Source organism: Poecile atricapillus, chromosome W (assembly GCF_030490865.1).
Source record: "Poecile atricapillus isolate bPoeAtr1 chromosome W, bPoeAtr1.hap1, whole genome shotgun sequence".
Classification (NCBI taxonomy): Eukaryota; Metazoa; Chordata; class Aves; order Passeriformes; family Paridae; genus Poecile; species Poecile atricapillus.
In genome coordinates, this window is record NC_081288.1 from 107,680,481 (window position 1) to 107,691,346 (window position 10,866).

The 10,866-nt window shown below is 46.0% G+C and overlaps 1 long non-coding RNA gene across 8 annotated transcripts; it reads left to right on the top strand.

The window, feature by feature from the left end:
• Window positions 1-673: 673 nt before the first annotated feature.
• On the top strand, window positions 674-9,951 carry LOC131591490 (uncharacterized). Of its 8 annotated transcripts, none has more exons than XR_009280396.1 (5): window positions 674-749; window positions 3,913-4,017; window positions 5,001-5,175; window positions 6,598-6,795; window positions 9,704-9,844. It is a non-coding gene; the product is annotated as an uncharacterized LOC131591490 (long non-coding RNA). The 8 variants fall into 8 exon arrangements; XR_009280393.1 differs by having other exon boundaries at window positions 677-749; window positions 4,969-5,175; XR_009280394.1 differs by having other exon boundaries at window positions 703-749; window positions 3,916-4,017; window positions 4,969-5,175.
• The last annotated feature ends 915 nt before the right edge of the window (window positions 9,952-10,866 follow it).

A 10,866-nucleotide genomic window follows, 5' to 3' on the forward strand; every position in this document is an offset into this window, starting at 1 on the left:
AAATAAAAACACTCCCAAACACAGAAAGCTCATACCAATGAGTCAGCAAAAGGGGGGTCCCATAGAGCATTAAAAGGTCTACACTGGTGTGACATATAACCCCTGGTGAGACTGATAAAGATTGGTAGAGCAGGTACCTTTGGTCCAAAAAAAAATTACTGAAACACCTCAGCAGTTTCGCCAAAAAAGATTATCAATACATAGATATTTAAAGTGGGCATTTCCTGGAAATCAAACAGCATTTTCCTCCCTTCTCACTTAATTTGCGTTTCTTTTTAGAAAGGTTACTTTTCATTGTTGGATCTCATTTCTTCATTAAAAATGCATAAAAAATAATTTAAAAAAAAAAGAAGAAAATTCATTTAACCAGCAAACTAGTTCCTCTCTCAAACACTGATAACTACTAACACTGTGAAACTGTAAGAAATGAAACACACAAAAGGAATTCTCAAGATAATTTTTCTTTAACCGTGTTCTGAGGACAACATTGTGTAACTGAGGCCAAACCTTGCGAGGTTATGGCAATAGATTTCAAGCTCTGGTGAGCTGAACTGATTGCACAGGCAGGTCGTGCATGCAGTTCCTAGCGGTTAAGGACAGCCAGATGTTTCCTTACAGAGCTGGGCACTCCTCCCCTCCCCACCCAGCAAGAACCTGTGTCCTTTTAAGCCCAGCTCTGCCCCGGCCAGCCCAGTTTGCCCAGTGACATCTCCAGGGTGTGCGGGACAAAGGCGGACACGGAACACCAGGTTAGTGACTGTGTCTGTTTTCACAGCGAGGGAGAGGAGAGGCCGCTCTTTATTCTCAGCATGCCCCGAGGCTTTGTGGCCAGCCCTTTAGCGCAGGAGCACTCCCTGCCCCGGGGACAGAGCCGGCAGCCTGCAAGGTCACCCTGGCCCCGTTACCCAGGCGGGTGGCGCAGTCCCCGGGGCAGCACAAGGCTCCAGACGGGCCCTGCCCTCACACCGCTGTGCCCCAGCCCCGAGGCCGCCTGCAAATGCAGCACAAGGCTCCGCACGGCCCCCAGCCCTCACACCGCTGTGCCCCAGCCCTCACACCGCTGTGCCCCAGCCCTCACACCGCTGTGCCCCAGCCCTCACACCGCTGTGCCCCAGCCCTCACACCGCTGTGCCCCAGCCCTCACACCGCTGTGCCCCAGCCCTCACACCGCTGTGCCCCAGCCCTCACACCGCTGTGCCCCAGCCCTCACACCGCTGTGCCCCAGCCCTCACACCGCTGTGCCCCAGCCCTCACACCGCTGTGCCCCAGCCCTCACACCGCTGTGCCCCAGCCCTCACACCGCTGTGCCCCAGCCCTCACACCGCTGTGCCCCAGCCCTCACACCGCTGTGCCCCAGCCCCGAGGCCGCGCACGATCCAACCACAAACTAGAAGTCCACTTACTTGTCAGTTTTGAATTTCTCTGAGTCAGTCTAGGAGTCTTCTGAGTGAGTCTAGAAGAGCAGTTTCAGGAACATCCAGAGCTGTTGTTATACAGTAAACATAACATCCAGTGCAATGGGCAAGCTTCTCTAACTTAGCAGAACCAATTCTGAAACCCTCACCACACTGAGAATCACTTTAGACTAAAAAAACTGTTGTAAGGTCGCTGAGTCACCCTCACACCTGATCTTAATCAGCCTGATCACCTGTGTAATTCCCACAGCCTGATCACCTGTGTAATTCCCACAGCCCCGTGTTCCTACACCCCGTTGAGGAGATTAATAATTCTTGTTTCTATTCTTTTGATACATAATGTTGCAATTCCCAGTACTAGGTCAGAAATTGCCAATGCTCACTTTATCTTGAGCTCAAGATCCATATTTTCACCTCCCTGCTGTTTCTGTGTGCAGGTTCCTGGCAGCACAGCAGCCGTGCAGCACCTAAGGCGCTCCCAGGATGGATGGGGAGGGACAAGGGCCTGGGCTCACAGGACACAGGGAATGGCTTCCCACTTCCAGAGGGCAGGGTTAGATGGGATATCGGGAAGAAATTCTCAGCTGTGAGGGTGGGGAGGCCCTGGCACAGGGTGCCCAGAGAAGCTGCGGCTGTCCCTGGATCCCTGGGAGTGTCCCAGGCCAGGCTGGACAGGGCTTGGAGGAGCAACCTGGGACAGTGGAAGGCATCTCTGCCCGTGAGGGTGGGATGAGATCACATTTAAGGTCCCTTCCCACTCAAACCATTCTGGGATTCACTAGTTTTGACATGGAAACTTCCCAGTTATCCCAGGTCAGTTAGCAAGTGCTGGGGCTGCCACTGACAATCAGCCTCTGCTCACCAGAAGCAAATCCTTTCCGGAGCATTCTGCAGTTACCAACGCTACAAATACTTTCCTTGTGGAAAGAAAGCACTTCAACTCTCACAAAAGCTGCTGCCTCGCTTTCCTCCCCCCTTTAGTCCTTCTTTCCACTCAAAACTATCTTTGAACACCTAATGATGCCTGATGCTCAGCACCTGCATCAACCTAAGTAATTACAAACCAGCTGCACCTGAGCAGCCACAGCCTGCCCCTCAAACCTGTTGGTTTCAATTACCAAACCAATTTTTGCTAAAAAACAGCAGCTTCTTTTTCTCTGAGGTCTGGAAATCAGGTTTTTGTGAAAAATGCATCAGTTCAGCAGAGCCATGGCATACAGGACTTAAATAGCCACGGGAAGTGCAATTTCATGCTACATAGGGTGGTAAATGAGTTGGTAAAACAGATTAGACTAAATATGGAATCTGTGTGAAGTTTCCATTTAGCAAGGAAAGTGCCTGCAATGTCACACAAAATACACGATGGCTCATTCTTCATTACTTTGTCACCACTGTCTCCAGAACATTGCCATCACAGCTGCACTGTTTTTCTGTGTAACTGGGGGATTGGCAGCCGATGAATATAAAAAGGGAAAGCAAAGTCCAGCCCGTGCCAAGCTGGGTTTAACTGGACTTACCTTGGCTACTTTGGCACCTTGACTTTGTGTAAGCCCTTCTGGTGGCCAGGCTAGCTGTAGGAGCTCCTCCAGTCACCACTGGGCCAGGGAAGGTAGAACATCAGCATGGAGTTATAAAGCCACTATAAAACCTTTGTCTTTGCAATTTTTCAAGGGGCCAAACTGATTTTTTGCTTTTCTCAAAAGAGCAAAAGTACCAGCTGTGTGAAATGCTGACAGGCATGTCCGGAGACATGGGAGCCCCACTGGGACTGCTCCTTGCAGCGCTGCAATTAAAACAACTAACAGTTAATTACAGCTGGCTGCAGCAAGCCAAGGGCACCAAGTGCCCTGTCCACCCTGCCCCAAACTCTGCCTCAGACCTCCCCCAGGCCTTGGTGCTGGGGCTGGGCTCATGGAGGGACAGGGGCAGGGCACAGGACCCCTCAGCAGAGCCACCCTCAGTCCCGGGCACAGACTGTGCTAGGGACTGACAGAGTTCAGGTCACCAAAGTATCTTCAAGTTCTGAGAAGTGAATTTAAACAGGACTTTGACTTACAGAGACCAAAAATTAATAAAGCTGCTTATCCTCACATGTGGCTCAGGGGACACTAACAGTGCTGGAAGTGCTCCCTCAAACCTACCCTAGGACATCCCTCGCACCCTGGTGTGCCCAGAGCACTGTCTGCAGAGTCAGCAGGTCTCCTGAGGGAAGGGTAGTTGCCCTGAGGGACTGGTAAATACAAGTTTTTTGTGTTAGCCTTCTGCTTAGAGCAAAATGGCTTAAATTCTTCCCACAACTATTTTGCTGGGGAAACAGCAATGTCATGGAGGGTACACTGTCAGCCAAACCTTACTCTCCTAATCTGAAGATAATTCCCAACCTGGATTCTCTTTGTCAGAGGGTGAATGGTTACAGGAAATGCCAGGATGATCCAGAACTGATGTAATGAGTTTGATGATTGGGAAACTCAAATCAATTTCATTTACTGATCCCCAGCAGAAATCAGAAGAGATCATGGCTTCCAGGTTAAAGACCTTTGCTCAACTTTCTGCTGTTCTGAGTTAATCTTTCTCTACCCAGCCATCGGAGTGACCGTCGCAGGTAATCTTTAACCAGTGGCCATTGACTGACAAGGATCACAGCGTTCCTCCTCTGGGGTCTGAACTGTCCCAGCACTTGTAGCCCTTACCTCTGTCCATGAGATCGTGGTAAATGTGCCCCTTGAATGCTGCAGTACTCTGGGGTAAGCTGATAAACAACACCTTTGTGTACTCTGAGCACAAAAATTCCTGTAGCAATGTCCTCTTAAAATTAGATGGCCATATCCAAAAGTGAGGTGAGTCAGCATAGTCATTGACATTAAGAAAGAAAAGGGATAAATTCAGTTCCACTGCTGGGTATGTGTCATTTTTCTCCATAAAAGATTCTGGCCTAAATCTTTGACCCAGATTTGTCTGGAAGTTTTAGCCAAGGGAGCCATGCCCACGGCTGGTGGGACCATGACAGGATTTTTTCCATGGATGAAATAGCCAGCCCCAAATCAATTGAAGAGTATTGATTATGTGCTGGAGTAAAGCCACAAAGATACAGCTCAGGCTTTTGCCCCTGCACTTATTCCTTCAGTTTTAAAGCTGTTCTTCCACTGTTGCTGCACAGAAAAGACACCATCCCTGTGATTTCCATTTCCCTCAACATATCCTCCACATTGTATATAAGAAAAATGAAAGGAAAGAGCTTTTGTAGGGATCAAATCATGTCCTTTGTCTAGTGACACCTTACTCACCAGAAGCTCTGCATATATAATGGAAGCACAGAGTAATTTAGGCTGGAAGGGACTTTTGGAGATCACAGGACTCAGTCCCCTGCTCCGAGCAGTGCCAGCCTCACAGTTCGACTGCACTTCAAAGTTAGATGATTTTGCTTGGGGTTATAGCTGCATATTTCCAAGGGAAGAATCTGGTCCTCAGGTGTATGTGCAACATATGTTGCATTATCTGTCCCTGTGTCACCTTCAGAAACATTTAAACAAACCAGTTCCTTTTCTTTTTCCAGGAATTTCCCAATACTTTGGTATTTCATTTCAGAGAACTGGACCCCAACCAGTCTGCAGCAGTACTGCATGTTGCAATGCAGTTCCAGACTTTCCCCAGGCTCCCTGGGGAGTGACCAGTGTTTCACCTACAGTTGCAGAGCCCCATTTTGAGGGAAACTGCTTTCCACACACCCCACCCCCCCAGAAACACAACCCACAAATACCAAGTATGTGGTGTTTCTGCTGTGATTCAAAAGTAGCACATTTTAGTTTTTCTCTGCTTGTTTTGTACAACATATGGCATTTTGATTTTGGGTTGGTTATTTTCTTTTTAATATGAGTTTTCTTTTTAATATGGTCTTTTGTCTTCTTTTTCTGATTAAGCATATTGTCAGATACCTTCTGTAGACTTCAAATGCAGAGTAGCATGAGGAGTTTGCACACAGGATGCTGATATAATTGCACAGCTCATTTTTAGATACCTACTTTCCCCAAAACTTGTTCTACTCCAGGGGCAGACTCTGAACTAGTAGTAGTAGTAGTAATTTTGTCATATTCACACTGTGTGCATGCACCAGTCCCAAACAAGGAATTACTATTTACACAAGAGAACTGGGAATAGAAATCAGCATTTTAGGAAACAGTAGATTATTCTTGCCATGACAGATTTGCAGCCCAAGACAGTGTTAAGCAAAAAAGATCTGTCATCAGCTGGTAACAAAGAGGATCTAAGGAGGAGAGGGCAAGGCACAGAATGCTTTCCAGATTTGATTTGATGGTGGTTTTCTGCTGTTGGATGGACACATCCAGCCAAAATCAGTAAAGTGACCTGGTTCCTCACTTTTGTGAAGTATTTCTATTGAAAGCTTTGCTTCCTAACCCTCCAAACTATTTCTTCAGACTGTTCCAAAATGTTCTAATGGAACAGAAGTATGGTAATGGTAATGGAAGTAAGTGAGGAAACACCTATTAGTTAACTAGCAAATGTTCTCATACCCAAAATGTGGCTATTTTTTTATGTTCAGAGAAAATCTTAGGTTCAAATCCTATTTTAGCCTTCACAAAAAAAAAAAAAAAATAAAGTGAAATTCATCAGGCCCTAATTGTGGAGGTTTATGCAATTGCCTCATTGTTGGATGAGGTTCTGGGAGATGTGTACCATTCCTGGGTTTGCCAGTGCAGTTCAGACAGCCTCAACCAAAGCTGGGCTTTCCCCCTACCTCCTAGGTGTGCTGGAAAGTAAATCTGAAAATTCCCAAACAAAGCAGACAGTACATCAAAATTCAAGAAAGAAAAAAGATTGGCAAGCCCCAGCAGTGAACATGAGATGAGCACTGTGACCTGAGGAACTGATGAAATCAGTCTCACTGGCAAAAGTAAGCAATTAATATACAGCCAGAGTAAACACTCTTCATCTCAGGGTTCAGCAAAACAAAGAGCTGAAACCCCCTTATCTTTTGCATTTTTCCCTCCCTACATGTGGTCTCTGAAGGAACAGAGAAAATTGAGGTCTCAGAGCTTTTTCCCGTTCTTTAGTCTGACTAAAGGTGACTCTGGCTCAGTGCAGCGAGGGTCATCTCCCTCCCCCAGATCAATATTTTAATATGACTTATCAGAACAAGAATGAATTGTTTACTTTAAAACCTCAGGATCCCATAAAGGGAGAGGGAAAGGTGTCCACTGGAAGCAGAGGCTTGCAGCAGCTGCCCACTGCTGGGAACTCAGAAAAGAAACCAGGACTCCAAAGGTTCGAGTACAGACAGTCAGCAAAATGTCCTGCAAGAGAATCCTGGTTCTGCCAAGCCCTACCAACACACCAGAGGATCCTTTGGCTGTTGTGTCCGATGGTAAGTGCCTTCCTGTGCAAAATTCATGTGAGAAAAAGGAAATGCTAAAGATATTAACAAAGTGCAGGTGGATTTCCAACACTGAGCACTTCAGCCTATCAAAATATCCGCACGTGCCCAGGGCTCAACTGTGTAATTTTACAGGATTTAATGTCTTGGACCTAGGGATCTCTACCTGCACTTGGAAGGAGATTAGCCTTTTGTTAGGGCAGTGCAAACCACCCTGAATGTTTATTGTTTTTTAAAAATTAGGTGGTAGGGAAGCTGACGGACTTCCCAGGCGACCAGGAATGCTTCCAGGTCTGGCTATATGGGAAGGACATGTTCTGTGACCTGTCTCAAAAAACCCTCTTGAAAACCCTCTTGTTTCTCACAATGTTTCTCTGCATTAGAACATCCCAATAATGTTCTTTACACAGATGTCCAGCAGAAGAGAATCAAAAAGGAGATTTTTCTCTGATGATTATGGTTTGTTTTCTCCCTGTAACTTTCCCATTATTTGTTGGGGTTTTTTTTCCCCTTGCAGTACTAAAAACTAGTGGCCATTTCTCCTTCTTTCATTATATTTTGTCTAGGAAATATTCCTGTTGATTTGCTAGAAGCTTCCACCTAGCTGAGGGACTATAATTGCCTGTTTTCAGTGGCACCAGCTGCCTTGCTTTCTCGTTACATGTTCTGCAGTGGAGTCCTTTTGCCAGGATTTCTGGGCTTTCCTACTCTGCACAGCATTGCCAGGCTTTTCCTCAGGGAGTTTCATTAGTAGGATCTTGCCTGATCCTTCCCCTCTGCTGCAGAGAGAAAGCTGAGTAAAATGTGTATGAGGAAAGACAAGGGAAGACACCAACATGGTGAATTAGAAAGCCAGGTATAGCACCTCTGAGCCTTTGGCATTCATTTCTCACTCTCACCAGCTGCAGCATAGGCACTTACCACTGCAATTATAAATGCTTTGGCATTAACCAAAACCGGCCCCATGGACCTCAGGGCTGCAGCTGCATCCTTACTGACAGAATGTTCTGGCATGACTGGGTCTTTGCCATCATTAATTCCAAACACTGTGCCCTGTGATGCTCAGTGTGCTCCAGCTCTTCTCCTTCTTTCAGAGATGCCTCCTTCATAGCTGGGATTGCACAGGAGCCTGACCTGTGGATCTGCACGTCTGCCCGCTTTGTGTGTAGGTTCAAATGCTCAGCTCTGTCCCACTGCAGCACTACAGACTCAGACAGAACCAGTGGGACATGAAAATCCCTTGGATGTCAGCCATGCCCAAGCACTTCTAGGCTTGTTTTTGTGGCAGGGGTGGGAATGCCAGATTATTACTGTTGAAATAATAATTTTGGAGAAATGAAACAGCCTGATCTGGTAACCAGACTGAAGGTCCATTTTGCTCTGCTGTTCTGTCCACCAGCAAAGGGCACTCAGAACCCAGCTTCTAGTGCCAGCTCGTGGCACTGAGTTATCACAAACCCTTCCCTGAGGTTTGACTTGATGTAAATCAAGAATTATACCAATCCAGAGCCCTATTAAGTCTGCCCTGACCTATCAACACTGGTTGAACTATATTACAATTGGGAAGAAGATCCAGATAAGATATAAAGTTAGATGACAGGGTGAGGAGACCCCTGTTACACTGTGAAGAGCAGGCTGGTGGTTCAGGTGTGTCAGTACAGGTGGGCAGCAGCTCATCTGGGTGCCTTGGTATCACCTCTGTGCAGGTACTTTGACATTTGATGCTGTAGAATTGAGCAGGCTGATTTGTGAGTGCTGTGCTCCCTGCACAAAAAGGATTGATGAGAAGGCTAAACCCAGGGAGGATTTCTCAGAGGATGAGCCTTTTGAGGCCTTTAACTTCCTTAACATTCTGTTTCTAAAGCAGAACCAGATCCAGAAGACTGCTGGAGAGTCTGGGTTTACTACTTATGGGGAGCAAATTCTCCCCAGTAATAAATGAGAGGGGAGTTAAAAAGCACTACAGCAAGACATCCCATTCTCACCTCTTGCACAAAAAGACAACTGCATCCCCTCCCAAGGGGCTTCTAATCAGTCCACAGAGGATTCTCTTTTGAGCCAGAAAGTTCACTTTTCAGTACTAACAAAAAATAAAGGCTACTTCTTTTCACCCCAGCCCTGGTTTCTAACCTCCTCCCTTCCATGTGCTCCTCCTTCTCTGTTTTCTCTGCTTTTCTGCAGCATTCAGATGTGATGATGGCATATAACTGAATTTCCACAGGTTACAAATCCCTGTGCAGCATGTTTGTGTGCTCTTAATCCAGTCCTTAGCCCACATAATCTTTTATGGGATGTTTTCTACTGAGAGTATGCAGAAATGTTATTTGGCTAGCAGGATCAAACCACACAGATAAACACTCTGAAACACCCAGCCTGTGCAGAAATGAGCACCACAGCTATGGATCCTAGAGCTTAATTCCCTGTGCACAGGTGCTGATGTATCCCAGAAGAACACGCATGGAGCAGTGGGACCAGAAATACAGACCAACTTGTCTGTCTTGTATGTGGGTTACTCAAGAATGCTGCTAAAAACAAGTATGTGAAAATCAAATATAATCCCCAGCATTGTGATTCCTCACGTCTGACATAGCTACAAGAGTCTGGTGCTGATTCTGGGCTGTCTCCACCAATTAGAGGAAGACACGGGTCATTGCAGAAACTGCTCATCCCTCTCCTCAGGAATTTGTCTCTAGAATGGTACAGATTACTTTCTCAGGTGCTGTCCATCTCCCTTGTCTGTAATGGAACTCGAAGCCACTCAACTTTTACATTCCCACAGCTACCTGAGACACAATATTCACCTGAAAGCAATTCAAGATCCTGTGTCCCGCCTCCTTGTGAGAACCCCGATGTGCCACATATAAATATGCACAAACCTGGTCTTGTGTCTGTTTTGCAGGTCTTTGAAACCCCCTCTGCTGAAGTCTGCAGTGATCACTCCTTCCATGGGCTAAGGACCTCTACTCCCAGAGCTGTGGAGTGTGACAATGGTGTTTGTGTGCAGTCTATCAAACGCCATTATCACACTAAATAGTTCCTGGCAGACAAGGCAGCAGGTCAGAAAGGTTTGGGACCTCTGGCAATACATCTTCCCACTGTACTGAGGAATAAACAACTGTGGTACGTGCACAGCAGGATGACTCTGCTCCTTTTAGAGGCAAAAGCACCAGAATATGTGAGAAATCCATATTCTGACACATGCACTTCCAGACCCCATTGTAAAGCACACCAGACTTCTTAAGGAATCATCACTATACTGTCATCATTAGGAAAGTGGATTTCCTTGGCATTAACAGGGCTATATTTACCTCTGAGACGTCAGCTTGTGATTTTCATGGAACTGACCAGGACAATAAAACTGAAGGCAATTAGCCAACAGAATGAAATTCCATCTCTGACTGTGGGACCAAACTACAACATACATTTGGGTTATTAATTGGCTGAGGTGCTCATGACATTTTTCAAACAGAACACTTCCCAAAATTCTGATAAAAATCTATTGCCTCTAACTTGAAACACCATTTATCCAATGCTTTTAGCTTTGCTCCCATCCCGCCATGTCAAGCCCCTTGCCTTATCTTCTAAACCTTCTGTTTAGGGAACAGTCAAAATGTCTTCACAGAATTTTTTCTGAATACTATTGTAAAGCATAGCCATCATCTGAAGGAACTTCCAAAGGCCTAATCAAAGCCAGGTACCAGGAGAGCACTGAGGAGCCTAAATCCCACTGAACAGTCCAAGACAGGCTCAAAGGATTTATGCTCTAATTTGCAATGGAAGTGGTAACTTTAATATTTATGTGTTCTAAAATTCACTTTTCCTGACTTCTAGTTTTAAATGACGCAGCATGCATATGCAAATGCAATACTGTGCAAAACTTGTACTTGGCCTCTTAAATACACTGATGTTTCCATAGCAGCTGAACCACAGGGCCATGAATGTATACACAAGAGAAGATGCTCTTCTCCATTACCAATCCACAGAAGCCTGTAAGAAAATCCAGGAGATGGCTTAGTTTGTTTTCAAAACCTTGCTCCAGTGTTAAATCTCAGGCACCAAGAG